At 35.7% G+C, this 23,561-nt stretch overlaps 1 protein-coding gene and 1 pseudogene across 1 annotated transcript in view; both read left to right on the forward strand.

The window, feature by feature from the left end:
- The window catches only part of PARD3B (par-3 family cell polarity regulator beta), a 1,146,588-nt gene that overhangs the window by 178,311 nt on the left and 944,716 nt on the right, over window positions 1-23,561 (forward strand). The gene's annotated exons all lie outside the window — the stretch shown is intronic.
- LOC133756265 (heterogeneous nuclear ribonucleoprotein C-like) overlaps window positions 4,955-23,561 on the forward strand; it is a 117,271-nt pseudogene continuing 98,664 nt past the window's right edge.

The following is a 23,561-nucleotide window of genomic DNA, read 5'->3' on the forward strand; positions in this document are numbered from 1 at the left end:
TATACACAAATAGAAAACTTATCAAGTTGGCCCATTCCAAGAAAATCTAGATTGAAAGCTTGTGTATTTCCTGCTACCTTAATATTTGAATTGAATATTCAAATAGAAGTAGAATATTAAAAATCCTCAAGTACTGTTCTTTAAATATTTACCATTTTTTGAAGTCAGAAGCTGAAAATGAATATTAGATTTATTGAAATGAATACTTACAGAAGTCTGCTTCCTGGTAACTTACTTCAACATACTGCTTTGATTTTTTCAAAACTAAATATTTTATCTTCAATGAAAAATTGTTTCTTTTATTCAGCTGTGATATCTGATGGTCTAATGTTACCAAAGTAAACATAATAATTTGTGATTTAGAATTTTTTAAAAAAATTATTATAACCTTACTAAAAATGTAATTTGTGTTTGATGAAAATAATTATGACTGGAATACTTGAATCTCTATTTTGACAGTGGTGTACTTTATATATAAAATGAAATAGATTTTAAAGCATTTGATAGTTTTTCCATATATGGAGAGGAATGAAGCTTTGGATTGAAATTTTGGCATGCAATCTTTTATTATGACATCTACTTGATTAATACTTCAGCAAAATCATTGTTTTAAAATATCTCCTTTCACTGTCCATTAGACCTGGGGCTGCAGGCATGCATAAAACCTGGCATCTACTTTGTACTCATCATTTACTTTGGGACAGTGACAGTGTGTTGCTTATAGTGTTTAAAGTGTAGCCTAAATGATTTGAGAATTACTCTAAGGCAGGACAGTTTTTATACAGGATTTTCTTGTATTTGAGCTATCCACAAATAATGTTAAAACAAAGAATTTAAGTATACAAAGTGGTAGTACAATATTTTTGAATAAGAGGCAACTTTGTAAGGTCTTTCCTTTAAAATTATTTACCTTGAAGTCAATTGTACCCTGAAAAATAAATGTACCCCTGAAAAATAAATGCCTAAATATAAAAAACATTAAAATACAGTAAAGTACAAAGAGTACCAAATTCAGCTAATCACATCCAGCAAAAATAATTTCTATAAAGATTGAACATATAACTTTATTTTACTCACATGCTATTAAAGCAGATATTTACATATACTTACAGTAATTTGTTTTCCTTGGGCGACACCATTTTAGTATATATCCATTTTTTTAAAAAAATAGATTTTTATCTGACACATACATTGTTTATTCTAAGAGTGATTTTTAATGTCTGTATCATGGTTTGAACAGGAATTTTCAGCATCTTTCATTTGCTTTCTGTTGAGATTCTTGCTGTAATTCTGAATATTAAATTATTGTAGTTAATACAGTTAAACAAGATATATTTTCAGTATAAAAATCTTGAGATATTTTAGGAAAAATGAGTTTGAACACTGCAGATACAGCATAGAATTCTTTTCTAGAAAACTAAGATGACCATAATGCGTTTACTGAACTAGTGGCTGACATAGGTCGCTGCGTCTTGGTCTTGATCTCCGTTCTGATGTTTGGAAGACAAGCTGTCCATTTGCTTTGTGAGGACTCATTGTAAATCATTAGTGGTAGCTTAATTTTAAAAACAATTGTGCCTTGAAATATACCTATGAAATGTTCAAAGGGAAATCTAACTTGTTAAAAGATCTTGAAGATCTATTTTATGTTGAGTATTATTTTACAGTGGATTAACTGCTTCCCACATTTTATTATTGCTATAGAATTCCTTTGTTTCACCAACTGAATAGAAAGTTATTTGGAAGATACCTTCTACTGAGAAAAGAGTTTTAAACATTAAAACTATTATAATAGATTTATAATTCTGTAGTTAGATTGCTCTCCATGGTTCTAATTAGGATTTACCTTACTTATTGAGAGCTTATTAAGCATTAGGCTCAGTGCTAACAGCATTGCTATATAATCTCATTGAATATTTGGGATCACGTAGAGAGACCTATTATCCCCACTTTCCAGATGAAGAAACTAAGACATGGCGAATAGAATTGAATGGTTTGTCCACTGTCAGAGAAGAGTTAAGTGACTGAACTGGGAAATCAAACTGGCATCTAGAGGTCTCCAAAACCAAAGTTCTCAACCACTGGCTTAGATACAGAATCCACTTCTCAAACCTCAGGATATTTTTTGGAAATCTACTGAGCTGTCTATGCCCTGGCTCGTGTAGAAGGTATTTGTGCCACAGAACTGTATCATTATGTGGTTTATGTAGAAAGAAACTGATGCTGCTTGTTAAAAAGCTGGAGTGGGGAAAGGTTGTGTTGGAGAGTTGAAGGAAGTGACAACTAATTTCTATTGCTTTATGCTCTTGTGAAAATAAAAAAAAAAGCTTGTGAATTTCTTCACAGAAATTAAAACATTTCATAAAAGTAGAGTTGCCATGCATTATTCAAGATTAAAAAATGATTTGAATTTCAGGAGCAAACAGATTTTCTGATGAGGATTTCAAGCTGTGTAATTATGAAACCCATATAGGTTAAAAGTTCAGAACTCGTTAGCTTAATCATTAAAAAACAACCAATTTATAAGCATGGCCTTTCATTTTAGAGGGGTACAGTTACAATATCATTGGCTAAGGTACTCCTGGCTTCTGTCTCATGTCCTACCACATGCTGAGAACATTCATGACTGCATGCCACATAGCTTATCCTATATTATTGCATAATTTATAAAGAAAATTCATATTTTATGGTGATAAATTGGATGGCATAATGTGAGGCACATTTCTAGTAATTTCTTTAACAGTCTTCTTGGCTCCTTAAAAATTCAAGAAAGTTAATGAATGAGTGCCAGATATCAAAAAGGTCCATTGGAACCTGTTACATAGTGTCAGAACATACATTAGAGAAATGAATTGTAAAATTCCTTCAGATAAAGCCTAAATGTTTCAGAATAAAATATAAGGAAATTGATGTTCAGATATGAAGAAGTTGCTTATAGATCATTTTTATTATAAAATATACATCACATAATTTACCATATTAACTATTTTTCAGTTTATAATTCAGTGGCTTTGACCATCACTATCTCTGGAAATTTGCATCATAAGAATATTTTTAATTTTGAATTAAACAATGCAGCTATCACTAAGAATATGTTCAGATTCATAGAAATGCTTAGTGACCTTAAAGATTTTTGCCTTTCAATATCTGTAAAAATGAACTATGAAATTGTGGCTCTTGTTACTTCAGGTTGAGTACGTGACCTGGATGGATACAGCGGAAATCTTTGCCCACCTTCTGAAATACTGTCAGTGTCCCCACTATTTTCTTTGGGATGCAAGAATATTTAGAAGAAAACGATATGAAAATACAAACAGCCTTCATAAAGAATCATTTCAGATAGTTAAGATACCATGATCACCAAAGAGTTAAAGATGGAAATATGGTATTTATGAGATTTTGACTGGCATGAAGATTTTAATGCATATTATCTTGCTTTGCTAATCAAGGTGATTGAGATGCACTTGCCTGTTAAATAGAACTCGATCTTGCCTCTTAGTTATCCAAGATTTTACATTTATCTTCTCTTCATTTGAATTCTGTGTAAACTCTCCCCTTTGAATCTGAGGGGTCACTATTTTTTTTCCTTAGAGTATTACTGTTACATGTTGCGGATATTTTTTCCTAATGGTTGGAGAGTGATAACACAAAAGAATTTTTTACTGGTTCATTTCATGCTTGGTAAGATTCCAACTGTCAAAACATTATAAAATTTTGAACCTAGAGGCACATTTCATCACCAGAGTACTAATTACTGCAGAGAACTGGAGCGAGTCATTATGTAGTAGTATTTATTCGAGCTGCCCAATTTTAATGTTTTTTTGGACCAGAGACACTTAAATAAAAGGTTAAGCTGTTTGGGCACAAAAGTGGGAGGAAAACTGCACAGTGCATGCAACACTGTGAAATGTAATGCAGGCAGGGTGGAATTACTGGAGAGCTACCCACCTACTTTCACTAAGACTTGGCACCTTATTTTCAGGGATGATCGTGGCAGATTTAATTCTGTTTATTTTCATTGTATTTAGTATAGGACACCTGATATGTGGTAGTCACCAGTGATCACAGGGAAATGTGAAAGAAAGAATCTCCCTTCATGGGACCTTGATTCTTATGGGGAAAAGAAACAATAAACAAAGCAGCAATAGTTGTACAACAAGTAATACATGGTAAAGCCTTCAGAGGCAAACCTTGTAAATAAACAAGGAGTGGTGAGTGGTAAAAGAAGCAGTTATGAGAGTGTGATGCTTGAGAATAGTTGTGAATGTAAGTCATTTGAAATATTTTAGGAGTATGTAAATTTATGCAAAGAGACATCTCACTCATACTTTAGATGGCATGAAATATATTTTAAAATAAAAAGAAATATGAATAAGTAAGCTATTAAATAAACAAGTATAAAATATGTTTAATCGATGCTCATTAAGTATCTACCATGTACATGCACCAAGTTACAGTAGGCTAGAGAGAAGAGAAGATAAAGATGTGTCTCTACAACTGGGAAAATTGTGATGTGTTGTGAGTCATGATGGCTTCTTAAGGGTGGGTGAACCAAGCAGTCCAAAGCAGTGAATTGTGTGAGAGATAGTAGGTAGTTGTGTTCAGCCAAATAGTAGCAATGCATTTGTAAGGTAATTGGAATTTTATCTCTTCATCTCCATCCTTGTCCTCTCCCTAACCGACATGACACTGTGAGATACTTCAGTAACAATCATATTTTTACTCCAAGTCTTCAGTGCATAATACATACTCAGCAAAGGCTCTTTGGAGTGAGTGAGTGAGTGAATGAGGCTGGAAATCTAAACTTAAGCTATTTTTTTAGCATGGGATTTTGAAGAAAAAGGTAAGCTTGCATATATGTGTGAGGGTGAAAATTTTATATAGGACTATGGAGAAATCCTAGATGTGAGAAGGAAACAAGGGGCAATGGAGAGGAGGAAGTCAAAGGCCGATGATGAGTTTAAGTGTTAGAAAAAATATTCTGGAAAATTGGATGGGTTTGATCACCAGTCCAGGTAGGTGTTGACCTTGTAAAACTTGGAATAATATTTTTTTCATCAAAAACAGGAGAAAGTAAATGGGATAGGATAGGAGAAGAAAGAGTCTGATACATAAGGGAGAGAAGTCTTGTGTGATGATCTTGGTCAAGTTTTAGTGAAGATAGAGGGGAGATCATTTAAAATTAGTGATTAAATTCTCAAAGAAAGACCCTCAGAAATAAAGATAAGTGAGGAAGGAAGCTTTTACAGACAAGTTTCTGAACTTGGAAATTTGTAGATGTTAGGGAATAATGATACATAGTACATAATGTACTAAGTTAACACCTTTATGGTCTGGGGCAGTAGCCTATAATTGCAGATAGTGATATATTTTTTTCTTAAGATTTTGTTTGTTTATTTGAGAGGTAGAGTTAGAGTCAGAGAAAGGGAGAAACAGAGAGAAAGGTCTTCCATCTGCTGGTTCACTGCCTAAATGGCCACAACGGCCAGAGCTGGGGCAATCCAAAGCCAGGAGCTTCTTCTGGGTCTTCCACATGGATGCAGGGATCCAAGCACTTGGACTGTCTTATACTGCTTTCCCAGGCCATAGAAGAGAGCTGGATCAGAAGTGGAGCAGCTGGGACACAAACCCCATGCCCATTTGGGATGCTGGTGCCACAGGTGGAGGCTTAGCCTATTGTGCCATAGCACTGGCCTGGACACTGATATTTTTCTAAGAAAACTTGTAAATGTTTATACTTAATGGAATGAAGATGACAAGTAGCTTCCAGTGAGTATCATTTGTGCGAAATGTACAAAAAGCAAAACCTCACTGAGTTTTTAAAAACACTGGGTATCTGATACATGGATAAGAGATTATAGTTTGGGCAATTTGTATTATCTGTTTTGGTTTGCAGGGATAATAGAAACGGATCAAAGAGTTTCATACTTGAAAAGCAGCAGGATTTTTTTGAACAGGGGAGCATTGGTGTAGCTGCTATGATTTCTGAGATGAGAGATATCTCCTGACCTTCATGAACACGTTTCTCTGTGTGTTTGTGTGCTCTCCCTATACATGACCATGTACACACAGTTATCTGAAGATGAGGCCAGAGTGGAGCCATATATTCCATAAGTTTATTGTTTTTGTTATTACCAGAATGTGATGTGTTCTTTTGACATTTAGAAGTTAACAAACCTGACTACTTGAGCCACTACTACTGCCTACCAGAGTTCTCATTAGTAGTAAGGTGGAGTCATTAATAAGAGCTGGGGGCTCAAACGCAGGCAATCTGATGTTGGGTGTGGGTGTCTTAACTGCTAGGCCAACTGCCCACCACTATAACTCTTTATATGGATTTATTCTCCATAGATAGCACGTTCTTGAAGACTTTATTGGTGTGGCATGTGTGTTTTTAATACCAAGAGCCAGACAGTGTCTAGACATACTCACTAGATGGTGAATAACTAATTACAGTTATGAATTATTATAATTCATTACAAATGATTTTATGACTAAGTGAATTATTACAAGTTTGTGTGTACACTTAAATTTTTGGACCATGTTTTCCAAGTGGGATTATATTAAGTCACTTGTCAATATAATTTTTTGGAGGCTTTTTTTTTCAGCCTAGAAACCTTTTATTTAAGGTATCAGGCTTCATGCATTTCATGTATACAGATTTAGAAACATAGTAATTCTTCCTACCCTACCATCCCTCCTGCCCCTACCACCCACACTCCCAACCTCTTTCCTCCTCCCTCCCTTATTCCCATTCTCATTTTACACAAAGATCTATTATCAATTAATTTTATACTCATAAGATTAAAGCTACACTTAGAGTTAAGCAAGTAGTATAGAAAAATAAACTTATTTAACAGTCAAGACAAGGGCTGTTCAAAATTATTTTACCTCAAAGTATTAATTTCAATTTTATTGATTACCTTTTAGGTGCTCTATTAGTTACCACAGATCAGGGAAAACATGATATTTGTCTTTTGGGGACTGGCTTATTTCACTAAGTACAATAATTTCCACTTGCATGCATTTTGTTGCAAAAGACAGGATTTCATTTTTTTATAACTGTTGTGCTGTATTCCATGACGTACATATACCACAATTTCTTTATCCAGTCTTCAGGTGATGGACATCAGGGTTGATTCCATATCTTAGCTATTGTGAATTGAGCAGCAATAAATATAGGGTACAAATAACTCCTTCATATGCTGATTTCATTTCCTTTGGGTAAATTACTAGAAGTGAGATGGCTGGGTCATACAGTAGGTATATTTTCAGATCTCTGAGGTGTCTGAACATAATATAATTTAACACATACGGAATTTCTGTATCCATGGAAATTTGTGCTAGTTGACCTCATGAAATCTCAGGTGAACACAATCTAGTGCTAAGTAATGGGCCTTTGACATATTTTTAAAGTTTTTCAATGAGAAAAATTGAATAATTTTATGGATTTAATCTTTTAGGCTCTTAATCTTTTTGGCTCTTTCACCCTGAAAGTATTGCATGGAACTGTTGTGAAGCTCCACCCTGTAGGAGTCACTGAGAGGCTCTGGGTGGGACTCTATGGGAGTGAGAAACCTGAGCAATGTATTAGGAAACATTCTCCTGGTCAAATTCTGGACTCACAACAGGATGAGAATACAACTCAAGGCTCAGGATCCCTGAACTGGGAGGAGTAAGTCCTCTTTTATAGTCGGAAAAATATGCTTGATTACGTAAAAAAGTAAGAAAGATTTTAACAATGAAGACAGATTTTAATGTGTATCTTAGGTTTATGACATACACAAAATATGATAATGGAAGAATTATATACCATTCTTAGAACATGCATAGCATGTTACTTCATAGTTAACATTAAAAATCAAATAAAACATTTTGAACACTGAATTTCTGAAATGATTTTGTGATCTTTGAATGTTGACAGACAATTAAGGTTTGAGAATTATTTGATAAAATAATTATAAGAGTTGATAATGTATTAGAGTGCAACAAGAAGTTTGTAGAAAAGTGGAATTAAAAGATAAGCTTGATTTGGTGCAAAAAAATGAAATCCATGCATAATTTGTTCATAATACATGTTTCAGAGAATTTTTTGAAGATCCCTCATAATTTTATTATGTTGGCCTGAAAAAAAATTCTCCTGAAAATTCTCAGTATTCCTAAGAACTTTATACATTACTCATATTAGATAATTTTTTCTTGTTCTGTTTGTAGGGATTTGCTCCCAAAGTTGAATGTGAAATTTTTTTCCTAAAATTGTAGCAGAGCAAGTTGGTATGTTAAAATGTCTCCATTAGGAGAATGGTATATCCTTTTATGATTCCAGTGTTGTTTTTTGTCAGAATCTACAAAGTCTTTTCTTGTGCCATTCTTTCAATAGGATATAATCAAATATCTACACTGAAAATCATTTGTATAGAAATCTTTTCAAACATTTATTTTTAAATGCTTTAATTTATCCTCCTGGACTATTGAATGATGAAAGAAGTGTTCCAAATTTTGGGAGAGAGTTGAGAATAAAGGTCTTTTTTTTTTTTTCAGAAAAGATTTATTTACTTATTTGAAAGGCAGATTTATAGAGAAAGAGAGAGATTCCATATACTGATTCACTCCCCAAAATGGCTGAGATGGCTGTGGCTGGGTTAGGCTGAAGCTAAGAGCCTGTCTTTCACATAAGTGGCAGGGGCTGAACTTCTTGGGCCATCTTCCACTGCTTTCCTAGATGTTTTAGTAGGGAGCAGGATGAGAAGCGGGGCATCCAGGACTTGAACTAGCACTCATTTGGGAAGCTGAGGTTGCAGGCAAGCAGCTTAATCTATGGAGCCACAACACTCTCTGTGAACAAACAGACTTTAAAAATTCTTACTCTGATGAATGGGGTTTTCTTTCTTTCTTTCTTTTTTTTTTTTGGACAGGCAGAGTTAGACAGTGAGAGAGAAAAAGGTCTTCCTTCCCTTGGTTCACCCCCCAAATGGCCGCTACGGCCGGTGCTGCAGGAGCCAGGTACTTCCTTCTGGTCTCTCATGCCGGTGCAGGGCCCAAGCACCTGGGTCATCCTCCACTGCCTTCCTGGGCCACAGCAGAGAGCTGGACTGGAAGAGGAGCAACCAGGACAGAACCGGTGCCCCAACCGAAGCTAGAACCTGGGGTGCCGACGCCGCAGGCAGAGGATTAGCCTAGTGAGCCATGGAGCTGGCCCTAATGGGGTTTTCTAATTTAGGATTGTATACCTCAAACACAGAATGAAGCAGAAACAATTGTTTTTGGGCAAGCTACTACTTTGGGGAATGTGTTAATAGGTTTGTTGCTTTCTGTTTATCATATTTTATCCTAGATTCTATTGTCCTTTTATAAAAATATCTAATTTCAAGACTTGTAAGGGTATTATCTAGAAATCATTTATTTGAGAGGCACAGAGAAAAGGAGAGAGGGAAAAGAGGAAAAGAAGGAAGAAGGGGCACTTCTATCTACTGGTTCTCCTTAAATGCCTGCAAAGGGTGGCATTGGGCAGAGGCTTCAGGGCTTCAGCTGGAAGGCAGGAATGCAACCCAGTCCTGCTACGTTAGATGGCAGGAATCCAATTATTTGAGTCACCACCAATGCCTCTGCACTAGCTGAAGTCAGGATTCAGATCTGGGAATGAAACCTTGGTCCTCAGATGTGAGATGCAATGTCTTTTAACTGTTAGGCTAAAAACCCTCTCTCCTCTGGGAACACTTAGATGTTCCATCAGTTTGATACAGAGTCTTAAAGACAAATTTAAGTATGCTTAAAGTTATCCTCTACCGTGTGAATTTACAATAAAAATTTGTTCCACGTGATTTTATGTGATGATAAATGTGGACAAGAGGGAAAAGAAGAAATGAAGTCCTGCCTAACTATTATAGATCTTCTGTGAGTTTGAGGCCAACTGTTGTGGTTCCAGAATTAAATTTTTTTCATGTGAAAAGAACCAACCTTAGACCTTTAGACAGTGTGTGCCTATTTAATTGCTCTACTTTGTTATTCTCTTCCTTTTTATGATCTGCAGATTATAGCACAGTATAAGCTACCTTTGATTGGTTTGAAGCCCAGCTACTATTGAACATAGTAGCCCATCTGCTTAGGGCCTAGTAAAGCAGATGACTTCATAATATTCCCACATATGTGAGGTGTTCAGTTATCGATTAATCTGTATGTATCAGGTCCCTACTTTCTGGGGTTCATCATTGAGATATCTTAAGGTATTTAAAACTAGGCAAAATATAACTCTTTACTGATTGGAATATTATGGAGTTAATCTAAAACTTTGAAAGTTATACTTTTTCATACTCAGAATTTTAAGTTTGCCTTTGCTGATAATTAAGGGATTATTAACTTTAAAGGATTTAAATGTTTAAGTGATTGAGGAATAAATGATAACAATTTTTAATTTTTTTATTTTTGAATAGGCTAAAGGAATCATACCAGTTAAATATTGCTTGACCTCAAAAAATGGACCTTTTCCAAAAAGAGAAAAAAATTTATTATGAATAGTTTATTGACTTACGGAATTATTGTCTGTTAAATCCTTCTATTTTTCATATTGAGATAAAATTTCAGGAAAATTCAACTTTAAAGTAATTATGCTCACCCTTCTTTTCTCAAGTTGATCTTAAATGCTTTTTGGAGATAATGTATATTTGGGAAGAGATTGTCCTAAAAGAAAGACATTTGATTCAAGTACTTGCAGACCAAGACCTTGGGATAGTTGAAATCTATCATCCAAGTTTCTGGTTGATTAGCAAATTCTGCCTAATTAGATATAATAAATGCTGTTTCTATATACTTCAAAAATGAGAAAAATAATGAAAATCTGTTTATCACATTGTACCTCATTCAGAACATGCAAAGACCCCTTCATCTCTGTTAAAGCAACTTGAAAATCTGTGCCCTAGCAGGCAATTGTTAGACTAATATACATTTTAAGATACATTTGAGAGATTTTCTAAAGCTGCACTTCAAGTCAGTTTGAAGACACATGATACATGTTCATGTGTAAAGATTTAGATGTGCAGTCAAAGTTCTGGGTTCTTACTGGGTCTGTGTACAATAGCAACTAACCTGGTGAATTTTATGGAGTCCTTGAGTCTTCCCGAGCCTCTTGTTTTCTCTTTCCCAAGCTCTAAGGAGTTGTGCTAGCTTCATTGATTCTCAATTACTCCCCAGAAGAGTGATTCCATTGGAAGACCCTGGGGAGCTTAGATAGATTTCTGTCCCATCCTAACCTCTGGTTTAGGGTCCTGGAATTGAATGTCTGGTATTGTTTGTCTTCCCTCTAACTGTAGCCCCTGACACAATTGAAAAGTCTGAACCAAATAATATAATAGTATTTCTTCAAGTCCTGAACTGTGTTTCTGAAATTCTAGCTTGAGGTGTGTTGAAGCCTGAATTTATAGTGATTTAGATGGTGAAGTGGATGGTGATACTAGGACAAAAGACTTTCTGAGAAATTGAAAATCCCTTTATCAGTGTGTTTTTGGAATCAAGCAAAGCATCTCTCTATATTTTTTTCATTTAATGCAGATTTTGTCGTCATTATAAATGTCCATTAAGACATCTTAAGTTTAATTTATAACTGGTTCCCCAGATTTCCTTTAAATATAAACATTGTAGCACACTTTTTACATTCTGATAGCTGAACTTGAACAATTATTTATTGATTTTGTACTACTGAAGCACTTAAGGTCTTCAATTTCACTTTTCTCTTCATATTTCCAAATACTAACAATTCTTGTTTCATCTCGGGGAAAAATGGAATAATAGATTTAAAAATAATCTAAATTGATTTTTATGGTCTTTAAAATTTTTATTTCTTTATTTGAAATGTAGGAGAGAGAGAGAGAGGGGGAGGGAGGGAGAGGGAGGAGGAGGGAGGGGAGAGAGGGAGAGGGAGGGGGAGGGAGGGGAGAGAGGGAGAGAGAGGGAGAGAGAGAAGGGACATACCAATCTTTTATCTTCTTGTGCCCTCCCCAAATTCCTGCAACAGCTGCTGGGGTTGGGCCAGGCCTAAGCTAGGAGCTGAGAACTCAATCCAGGTCTCCCACGTGGGTGACAGGGACTCTTTTTAGGGTCATCATCTGCTAGTCAGGAGATAGTCTATCATTTTATAGAGGGCTTTTACACAATATGTTCTTGCTGTATTTATTGAAAGATTATTACCAGCAAAATTCTTTAATAGTTTGTGTACTCTGTAGGGAAGGTTTGAAATTTCTGGTCAAAAATTGTTGTATGACTTCACTGTTCGATCAGAGCTTAACATTTCCAGGAACAAAATAGTCTGACTTTGTTAAATGAAATAATAGCCAAAAGGCCTAGAAATTAAGTGTGGAGGTAATTTTTTATTCTGACTTTTCAACTATGGAACTTTGGGAAAAGAGGAAACAAAGATCCTAAATTGTATGAACCAGAGAGTATACAAAAGATTTAAGGTCCTGTCATGGGGAAGAGTAAAAGATATGGAGAGACACAATTGGCAGTATATACTGTTATCATTCATGGCTGTAATGCAGAGCATTTCTGTGAGGTCTCATTATATTTGTGATAGATAAAACTAATGTTAAAATGCTTGTCCCTAGAAAATTTAATTTTCCTTTTTACAATCCATATAAAAGAGTAACTTTTAATGTGATAGAACTCTAAAGCAGAAAAAGAATGAAAATCATGTATCCTGTATTTGCTTCCCAGTTTAAAAAATAGAATGTGCCCTTTCAATCTGCAGTGTTCTGCTCTCCAGTCAAGTTCATCCTCTCACCAACAGGCATTTATCTTTACACTGACATGAACTGTGTGTGATTCCACATATATGTAGCCCCCAGTGATACCGAGTTTCACATGTTTTAGGCATTTAGGTGTGATGTGTCACTGAGTGTAGTCTTCTATGATTTGCCTTCTTCAGTCAGTTTATATTTGAGATTCATCCACATTCACATACATGAGTCTGGCTCATTAATTTCATAGCTATAAGATGCCTGCTCTGTGACTGTATCAGAAGTTACTAACCCTGATTTATCCTTTTTCCTATTGAAAGACATTGTGACCTTAGGTTTTCTTTTTCAACATTTCTATTTTGTTTCTTGAACACATGGGCAAGAATACATCTTAGAGTATCAGCATAGGAGGAAATTTACTGAAACAAATATTTATTGAGATATTTTTATCATTTAAAAGATAATACCAAATTGTCTTCCAGATTCATGGTGCCAGTTCCATCACCTATGATTTTTCCCTTTTTTATCATTGTAAAATATTATATCACTATAAAACAAAATTGACCATTTAATTGTACAGTTCTGTGGCATTAAGTACATTCATATTGTGCAGCCATTATATCACCCATGTCAGGGACTATTCCATTTTTCCTTAACTAAATCTCTGTCCTCGTTAAACACTACGTCCCCATCTACCTTCCCTCCCCCCACTCCCCCGCCATTGAAACTACCATTCTACATTTTGTCCCTGTAATTTGACTACTCCGGATACCTTGCATAAGTGAATTCATGTACTATTTGCCTTTGCACCTCTGGCTTTTTTCACTTAGTATATTATCTTTAAAGATCATCCATGTTATTGTTCATGTCAGAATTCCCTTCCCTTTTTGTTTTTGTTCTTGTTCTTAGATATATAGTTTATTTTTATATTTTATTTGCTTTTACTTATTTGAATGGCAGAGAGACAGAAAGATCTTGCATTGGCTGGTTCTCTCCCCAGATGACCACAATAGCTGAGGCTGGACTTTGTCAGATCCTGGAGTCCAGTACCAAACCTGGTCTCCCATATGGTTGGCAGGACCCTAACAGTTGAGTCTTCACTTGCTGCTTCCCAGGGTACTCATTAGCAGGAAGATGGAACTGGACACAGAGCTTGGACTTGTACTCGGGCACTGCAGTACGGAACATGGGTATCCCGATAGGCATCTTAACTGCTGTGCCAAATGCCCCCTTCTTTTTAAAGGTAAAAGAATATTCCACTATAGGTATAAACTACATTTTGTTCTCCATCCAGCTTTTGATGTTGTTCAGATGTCCTCTCTGTCCAACCTTGGAATCAGCCATTTCCCAATAAACTGTTTTTTTTTTTTTTTTTTTTTTATTAGAGCCTGGGATTTGAAAAGATCTCAGTGCTAGTTTTGTTCATTACCACTGGTATGGCATTTTCACCATACTGAAGTAGGGAATATGTGTGTGCTTATTAAAATAGGCATATATGTAAAGTTATTTTTAAACCTTCTCATCTATATATCTATTAAAATATATGAGGTAATACTGATAATCTTTGGTTTCAGTCCATTGTGAGTACTTCAAAGAGTTCTTGGAAAAATGGAATTTACAGATGTTTATTTTGGTATCTTTCTTCCTTAATGCACATTTTCCATGAAATTTTGAAGACCCTCAAATCACAGAGTGAATGTTTTCCCTCTACTTACAGCTTATTTTTCTGAGAATGAGAAACAGAGAGGTCACTCTTCACAGTGTACACTTGTTAGTCCAATTGTAGTATACACAAGATGTAATTTCAGCTTTGCTAACCTAAACACCTATTTAAAAATCACTAGAGTGCACATTTGTATACTTAAATATTATTTTCAGTTGTGTTAGATTGACAAATGCCCACAGGCCCTATTAAACATCAGTTATATTCAGTGTCATGTTTTTCTATTTATCTTATTTTTTCTTGTAGGTTTTCACATCAAAGTTTAAATAAGTCCCTCAGCCTTTCTGAGATGTAGTTACATGAGACAATAAGTGCTTCACTTATGTTACTGGGGTTTCTATCTCTTGTAACCAAACTGTCCTGACAAAAGCAGTGGTCTCTGCCGCTCCACAAGGGACAACAGGAGGCATCACTTCTGCCGTGAGGAGGTTGGTTTAGAAAAAGGAAACCAGATACACTAAGAATATGCTTATTAATACTCCAGGTTATTTGAGAACTCCATATTTCAATGTCTATTTATCTTCGTGATATCAAATCACAGGAATTGAAAGCCCAAGGTAACTTCATTCCTTACTGTAATTTGCAAATATACAAAAGCTGCAGAGTGAACTCATCGCAAGTCATCAGTATCTACTGTCTAATCACTTTGCTTGTGAATTCACCATTCACTCTCCAGTGTGACAGTGTGTTCCAGTGGCGCACTATAATTTTCATCTTAAGCTATACAACAGGAATGATATTACATTTAATGGCTAAATAGTTTCCATATTACAAATAGAGGGATCCTAAGCAATGAGAGGTAACAAATTATCCTTTACAAACAAAATTACAGGACAATCAGAAAGAATCAGCTTTTAAAAAGCTTACCAACAAGGCATCCTTGAACTGAACTGAATATGGAGTAGGCTTTATTAATCTCTACTTAGTGTTTGAATTGGAGTTGTAGTTGCTCTTTTGAAAGGAATGTTCTTTAGAAATCCTAGTGTTCAGAGATCAAGACTGAAGAACTGTTTCTCAGATAATAAAATAATTAAGAGATTAGTAGTTATTACCCAATCATTTTTACCACTTTAATTTAAATTGGATCCCTGTCTCTAACAGATAGTTTGTATTTAATCTAAGTGAAGTTCAATTCCCTGTGACACAAATTTTAAAATCAAATTTCTTTTTAAAACGTGTTTTTGAAAATCCTTTGTTTTTCCAGTGGGTGGATTATTTTTCCTGTAGATTTCATCAGACAAGAATTTTGGTTTTCATTTTGAAAAATCTGCTTTTTAAGCTGTTTCAGCTCATTCAATTTTTTCGAAAGCAGATGCTGTTTTTCTTTCCCTTTAAGCTGCTGTTGACTATGAAACTGAATATTTCTGGCATTTGATCAGTTAAATCATAAATTTTAACCCAGAAACTCAATTTTGTAACCAGATTTCTGTGTATAACATATGGGAACAACTTAGTCATATTCCCAAGTTTGTAATTTGCTAGACATTTTAGAGAGAGAGATGTTCTTCTATGAACAAGAAAAGTTTTTGGAATGCGTGGTTCTTTGAAGCCTAATTGAGGAATCTCATCTACTCCTTTTGTTCCTTTGGATTAGCTGCCAAACGGTAAAGGATCAAGTTCAGAAGGCTGGGCCTTTTTAATATGACCAGTGTTTCCAGCATAGTTTCTGGGCACACCCTCATCCTAACCCCGGAGCCACAGTTCTGTCAGGGTTTGTCTTTCATTCTTCCCTGAGCGTTGAGGCTGCACTGTTCACTGCTAAGTGTTGGTATCGGCTCCTTTGCTGCCAGGCATGTTCCTTCATACCCTCTGTGAATCCGGTCAGAGTCCCACCATCTGAGCTCCCATTCTCCATGGCATTCAGTTAAATTCAACCTGTCTTGTAGCTGTACAATCGCTACCTGATCCACTAAGGCAGCATTCCTCAAGGTGGTCCCTCAGACTTAGCTGGCCTGCCAACTCACACTCGCACCATCTAAGGAAAACTGTGGATTTACATTTATAACAAATACTTCAGAGAATTTTATGCATGCTAACTCACTAAAGTGAATAAATTAAAGGTGGGGACCAGTTCTTGCTGTATCTCACAGTGCTTCTCACTAATTTGATGATCAATATAAATCCTTGTCAGGTAAACATTAAACAAAATGTGGAGCCATGTACTGTCCCTAAGAGGTAAGCGCTGTCTGCAGCCTGGTTTAGTGTTGTGAGTGTAGCGCCTTGGTTTAGACCAGCACCATGAACATCATCCAGAGATGCAGAAGCATGGACCCACTCTGAACCCACATCATCGGATTCTGCTTTGTTTCAAGAACCCTAGTGATTTCTATGCACATTAAACTTTGAGACTTACTGACTTAGAGGGCAAGAGTAACAGTGTCTTTGGGGCATGTAGTGGACAGGGTTTAATCCATTGGAAAAGGAGTGACTCTTCGATGGGAACTTGGAACTAAAAGCATTAGAGGATATGCTTTGAAAGAGCGGATATTCTGAGGGAAAAGTAGTGGAATGGACTATTATGTGAAATTCTGATATTCTGTGGAAGAAACATAAATGAGTGAGGTTACCTGATTACCTTTACATTGATGTAGGTTGGGATCGGTTGCTTGAGACTGTACACCTCATTCCTTTAATTACTTCAGTGAGACAGTTCATAACAATTGAATGCTAAATAAGGTAGCTTATGATTAAAAGCTTAAAGTGTGTACCTTTGTGTAAAATCAAAACATTATTTAATTCTGCAGGTAACAGATTTAGGGAAACCTGAGACTTGGACATTGAGGTCTGAGGCATTTTGGGTTAATATTAAAATATTGTAATTTCTTAAAGTAAATGCCTTCATGAGTAATTAAAAACTGTTAATGATTTCCATAGGGTTTTTCTCTTAATTGAATCTACTTGGAAATGCTAAGTAAAAAAAAAAAAAAAATGTATTTGAATCTTTCTATTTTTCCCGCCCTTTTCAAATCCCTTCACATTTTTCTCCTCCTGACCCTACCATGTGAACTTGTAGGCAAGAGTGCCTCCCCTCTTTTGATTTCATTTCAGCTGGTTTGCAGATCTGATTTAATTGTTTTGGCATAGAGAGAAGTGACAATTGGATTGGGATCTAAAGAATGAGTAGTCAAATAGAAAACCAAAGTAATGGAAAAAAGTAATAAGTATACTATTGAAAAATGAACAATGAGAATTACAATAACCTTTCTGTCAACTGAAGGCAGGAGGGCAGGTACCCAGAGAGCCAAGGTGGGAACCAGACATTGAACTTGATGATAATGGAAGTGTTTGGAGAGATGACTGGAGTGGTAATGTGGCAGAGGTAGCATTTGTGCCTCAGTGGAGCAACACTGGCAAAGATGTGGCTGCTTATTTGTGTCTGTGCATGACAACCAGTGAGGCACAATTTCAGCCCAGTGGATTAGTTCTCAGTTTATCTGCATAATGGCCACAGTGATTGACATTTATAATGACAGATCTGCTGAATCATGTCAGATAGACCAAATTCGCATGTATTGTGTGTATTTGAATGTTATGTGAATGTTCTAATTATGGCTCTTTCTGTTTCAAGGAAGAGAGTTTCAAACACCAGTTTAAGAGGTGTTACTTTACAAGTATATGGATATGTCACAGAACCCTAGGGCAAAGCCATACATCCTGAGAAATGACAGCAGGAAGTGACACATTACCAGGATATGAAGGAGTTACTCTCAGGAGTTGCATGATCTTATTCATCCCCTAGTTCTTGGGATGGGGACAGAGATCTGTATGCTTTCTCACTTTCATTTTGTTTCTCTGTATTCCTTCCCTTGATTAGTTTTCCATGCTTACTGACCTTGGACCTGGACTCTGTTCTCAAATTGTCATGACTTATTACATTCAACATACACTCTTGACTGGCGATTGTCTCTTGGGTCAAATTCAAAAGGGTATGAGAGAAGCTGTTTTCTTTGGTTTATATCTATAAGCCAAGGCAAGCAAGCTTTTTGCTGTCTTGGCAATAAATGCATCCTTGGTCAATCTGTTGTGTTGAGTTTTAGGTAGGTCATATGATATGTAAATCTGCTTCCCTCAGATGCTACAAATGAATCAGGAAATAAGTTAATGTATGATTGTATTCTGATCATTATTACTCTTGACATGTTTAGTTAAAACAAAATTAGTATGCAATAACTCCTTTCAAGACACCTTTGTGACATTTACAATCACAGGTAAAATATATTTAGGGAGAACTTATAAACCAGTTGAGGAAATAGTTAACCAAAATAGTCAATTTTCCGTAAGTTATATTTCATGATATTATTGAAGTTTATTCTTAATATCTGGCCTCATTTTATGAAGACATGCTTCTATGAAACTTTTCAAAAATATATCTTGTGGATTACCTTAGTTGAAAGTGTTTTTAGCAGTTTTAATAGAGTAATTATTCACAGCAAGAAAAGCTAATAGCTAATGGAGAATATTTGTAGACTGAGGTATGTTTTCAAAGCCTGGTAGATTAGCGAACAGTTGAGGAATTAGGGCCAAGTGCCTTCAAATGCTTGTCTCTTCATTTTTGAAATTAAAGCTGGTATTTGAATAGACAGAAAATATGAGTGATGAAAATCTTTGATCATCTTAATAGTAGATATCTTTAAAGTGTAAATTAACTGCTAATTTAATTCACTGATATGCTATGTGATGTGTTTTTTACATAACTTGTAATTTTCATGAAAATATGGAGATATTTTTTCAGAAGTAACATCCTGGATATTTTATTTTGTCTTTTCACATAGTTCTTTCAAATCGCCAGATCTTTCTTTCTTTAAAGCATTTTTATTCATTGTTTTCACTTAAAGTAAATTAACAACTACAGAGAAACCAGAAATATTTTTACTGATATAGTTGTCTTATATAGATCTGAATGTCAACATGATCTGTACAATAATTTGTAATGAATTAAGTGGCTGAATCAATGTTTCATAGAAGGTATATTCAATGATAGGAAATAAAAAATCACCTGAGACTTTGTTGTGACTATGTAAAAATAAGCAACCAGCCTATTTAATACTGTCCTGTATTTGTAAAGAAATGCCAGGGAAAATGTATCCATTCATATCCTCCCTCCCTGCTTCTTATTTTGTGTTAAAATTTATTTATGCTAAGCATTTGCCTCTTTAGCTTCTTTTTTTTAGAGGATTCTTTGTCAGTCTCTGTAAGGGCATGTGACAATGCTGTCTTTACCATACGGTCAACTTTGTTATTTGGCAGATTAGCCTACTCAGTGTTTGGATCAATTATACAAAAAAATAATAGATATTCTTAAATTCATAAATTATTATTGATTTCATTGCCTCATGGGAATTCCTGATGCTCTGAACGGTTCACTGTGTAGCTTGCATAGTCATGGTCATGTACCCTTTTTATGTATGTGACCTATATAAATTTGAGCAATAGGATGACATTGGACCTTTAAAAGTTGACATATGATAGAATCACCCAAATACATTGCAATCAAAGTGAAACCTGAATAATAGTTCAGATTTGAATAATAAATTTGTGGATCAAATGTAAAAAGAATACATTACACAATGTGCATTATAGTGTAGAAGAGGAATCAGCTGGCTCATGGTTGAAAATTAAAAGATGCCTTTTGTATTCTCATTGAGTTCTTTCACCAGAAGAAAAAAAGCAAATGGAGAAAATTAAACTAGAAAAAAAAATTGATGATCTCTGACCACGTAATGCAAGTATGGCAGTGTCAGCAGGCAGTAGGCACAAGAGTATCAAACAGCATCCAGATGACCCAGAGCTGACAAATCATAGTATTTCAGTGGAATTTGTGGCATTACTTATGAGTTCAACTGCTTTAACACCAAGTAACAGTAGCTTAAACTAGGTAAAATGCTTGTTTCTGTCTCATGCAAGAAGTCAGAACCGAAGGTGGATCTGGGTGTGGAAACTAGGCATGTTTCTCTCTCGGAGGTCTTTCTCATCACCGTATCATATTTTAGCAGTAATTCTTAACCCTGTCTAGATGTTAGATTCATGTGGGGAGCATAAGAAAATGAATTCTTATACCCACCCTGGATTAATGTGTGCTAAGACCACTCCAGATCTGCTAGATCCAAGTCTGTGCTCATGAATCTATCATAAAATCTCACACAGCTGCAAGGGGAGCAAAGAAAGACGGTCTAGTTGCAGTCAAGTGTACAGCTAAAGGTTTGTTGGTTCCGTTACAAAACAGATGAGAGAATGAGTACTGTGAGATACTCAGTTGTTTTCTGCCTGTAAATTACCATTTGAGACACTCAGTAGAAATACTGATATAGGATGGGTTAGTACTGAAGAGAAGACTGATGGAGTATGAGGCCATAAAATTACAGATGCCTAGATGAGGCATATATTCAAATGTGTAAATGCCAAGAAGCTAGGTCAAGGTAATGAAAAGGACAGTGTTGGAGAGAGTGGAAGTCTCTTTTAAAGGGGCAGTTTTGCCATTTTTGCCATGTAGGAAAATTGACTAAATTTGTATAGGTTCAGATGGAAATATGTACTTTCATCAAAATGTGAGCCAAATTTAACATGCCTTGAAGTTGAAAATGGATAGTAGTCACATAAAAGCTCTCACCAGGCTAATCCTCTGCCCGTGGTGCCGGCACTCAGGGTTCTAGTCCTGGTTGGGGCGCCGGATTCTTTCCTAGTTGCTCCTCTCCCAGTCCAGCTCTCTGCTGTGGCCCAGGCTGTAGTGGCCATTTGGGGGGTGAACCAACGGAAGGAAGAAATTTCTCTCTGTCTCTCACTGTCTAAATCTGCCTGTCAAAAAAAAAAAAAACAAAAAAAAAAACAAAAAAAAACAAAAAAAAAACAAAAAAAAAACCTCACCTCAGTGTTAAGACTAAATATTTAGAAGCAAAGACAATTTTCTCAGTGTCCAAATAATTTTCCTCAAAATTCATTACAATATTTAAAAATATTTTTAAAAACATTTCTAAAAGTTTCAAAGGCATTTTTGGTTTTTTGTTTGCTTGTTTAAAGTTTATTTTTTTATTTGAAAGTCAGAGTTAGAGGGAGAGACAGAGATCTTTAATCCACTGGTTCACTCCCCAAATGGCTGTAGTGGCCAGGGTGGGACCAGGCTGAGGCCAGGAGCTTCATCTGGGTCTCCTAAGTAGGTTGCAGGGGCTCAAGCACTTGGTTTGTCTTTTGCTTTCCAAAGCATGTTAGCAGGGAGCTGGATTGAAAGTAGAGCAGCCATTATTAGAACTGGCACCCATATGGGATCCTAACACTACAGATAGCTGGCCTGGACAAAGGTTTTTTGACAGTAGTCTTTGGCCATTTTTAGTAAAATGGGTGATTCTTTGGTATTCCTAAACTGTTCTACTTGAATTAATTTTACATTACTCTGAAGCAGACAGTTGGCCTACTGGTTGAGACATCAAGCATTCCATTTTCAGAGTGCCTGGATTTATCTGTTGGCTCTGCTCAAGATTCTAGATTCTTACTAATGCACAGCCAAAGAGCCAAAAAGTGATGGTTCAAGGATTTGGTACTCACATAGGATACCTGAATTGAGTTTCTGGCCCCTGGGTTTAGCATGGTTAAGCCCTGCCTGTTGTAGGCATTTGAGAGGTGGACCAGTGCCTAAGAGCTCTCTGTATCTCTCTGCCTCTCAAATACATGCATCAATACATAAATGCATGTGTGCACACAGGTTAAATTAACAAGACTTGTGCATTATTCTGTGATACCTAGTAGACAGCTCTTAACAGTGGGTGAAGTTTCAATGCAGCAAATGTACAGATTTTGACCACTTTTCAGTGATTTAGTGTTATGTATTCATTCTCTAGTTTGTATCCAAATCATTAAGAACTATGCATGTATGCACAACCACTTTGAAAACTGCAAGAAACCTTACTGATGTTTTGGTGCCTATCCCTGTGCCTGACACAAAGACATTAAATGAAAAAATGCTGATGAAACTGTAATTCTGTTAGCTAGCCATTAGTTTTTACATCCCAGATCAAGGCATCTATAGATTTTAATTATATGCCTATCTGGAAAACAGCAAACTGCAAATATTTCTAACATAATCATTTTCTCAATTTAAAAAGTATTTCTATTTGAAAGAGAGACAGGGAGGTATTTTCCGTTGTGCTCCCAAAATTCCCCCAGTAATTGGTTCTGATCCAGGCTGAAGCCAAAAGCCTAAAATTTGATGTGGGTGACAGGGACCCAAGTAGGTGAGCCATCATCTGCTGCCTTCCAGAGTGTGCTTTAGCAAGAAGCTGAATCAGAAATGGATCCTGGATTTGAACCCAGAGATTCCTATATGGGATACCAGTGTTCCAAGCAGAATTTTAGCTGCTAAATCAAACACCCACTCCTTCTCAATTGTTATCAGCTAAATAGATTGCAATACATTTTTATCTATTGACAATACTATATTTGTAGCTTAATTACCTGGCAGAAAGTTAAATCTTATGTTCAGCTGATCAAGATATTATTCCACAAAGTAGAATTTGTTATGACTTTATAATGTAAAAATAAATTTCTAAAAACATCTAATTTGTATCTTGGGACTAGTTTATCTGGTCATGTCTGGCTGACAGATGCTTTGGCAGTGAACACTTCTTGGATGACAGTGCTATTGGATTAAATTTGCTAACTTTCTATAATTTAAATTAAAACCAGGACATGGACATGCCTCTCAGAATAATCATATTTGTTACCATTCCCATTACTTAAATATTTTTCTTTTCTCAAAAGTAGCAATAATAATTTGTCTTCTCTATACTTCCTGGCTAGTGAGAAAAGATGGGGTATGTGGACTGATACATGCTTTCATAGGGTAGTCAGGTATTTTAATCTTTCTTGTATACTGATTCCAGGTAGTATGGTGTTCTTGTTAATCAGGAAAGAGAAATACTAAGACTCTAGTGAGTACTTAAAATTCGCAAATTACCCAATTTACAAGGCATTAATTGTGTAGAACTCTGGGGAGACATTGGAATATGGGGAGGATACTATACTGCTATTCCTTGATTATTTGAGAAGGGTGAAGGCTTTTGTGTCCACATTTCACTTCTACTGTCCATCTCCTGCTATTTTATTTGACTGAAAACTGTGGC

This window comes from Lepus europaeus, chromosome 1 (assembly GCF_033115175.1).
Source record: "Lepus europaeus isolate LE1 chromosome 1, mLepTim1.pri, whole genome shotgun sequence".
Classification (NCBI taxonomy): Eukaryota; Metazoa; Chordata; class Mammalia; order Lagomorpha; family Leporidae; genus Lepus; species Lepus europaeus.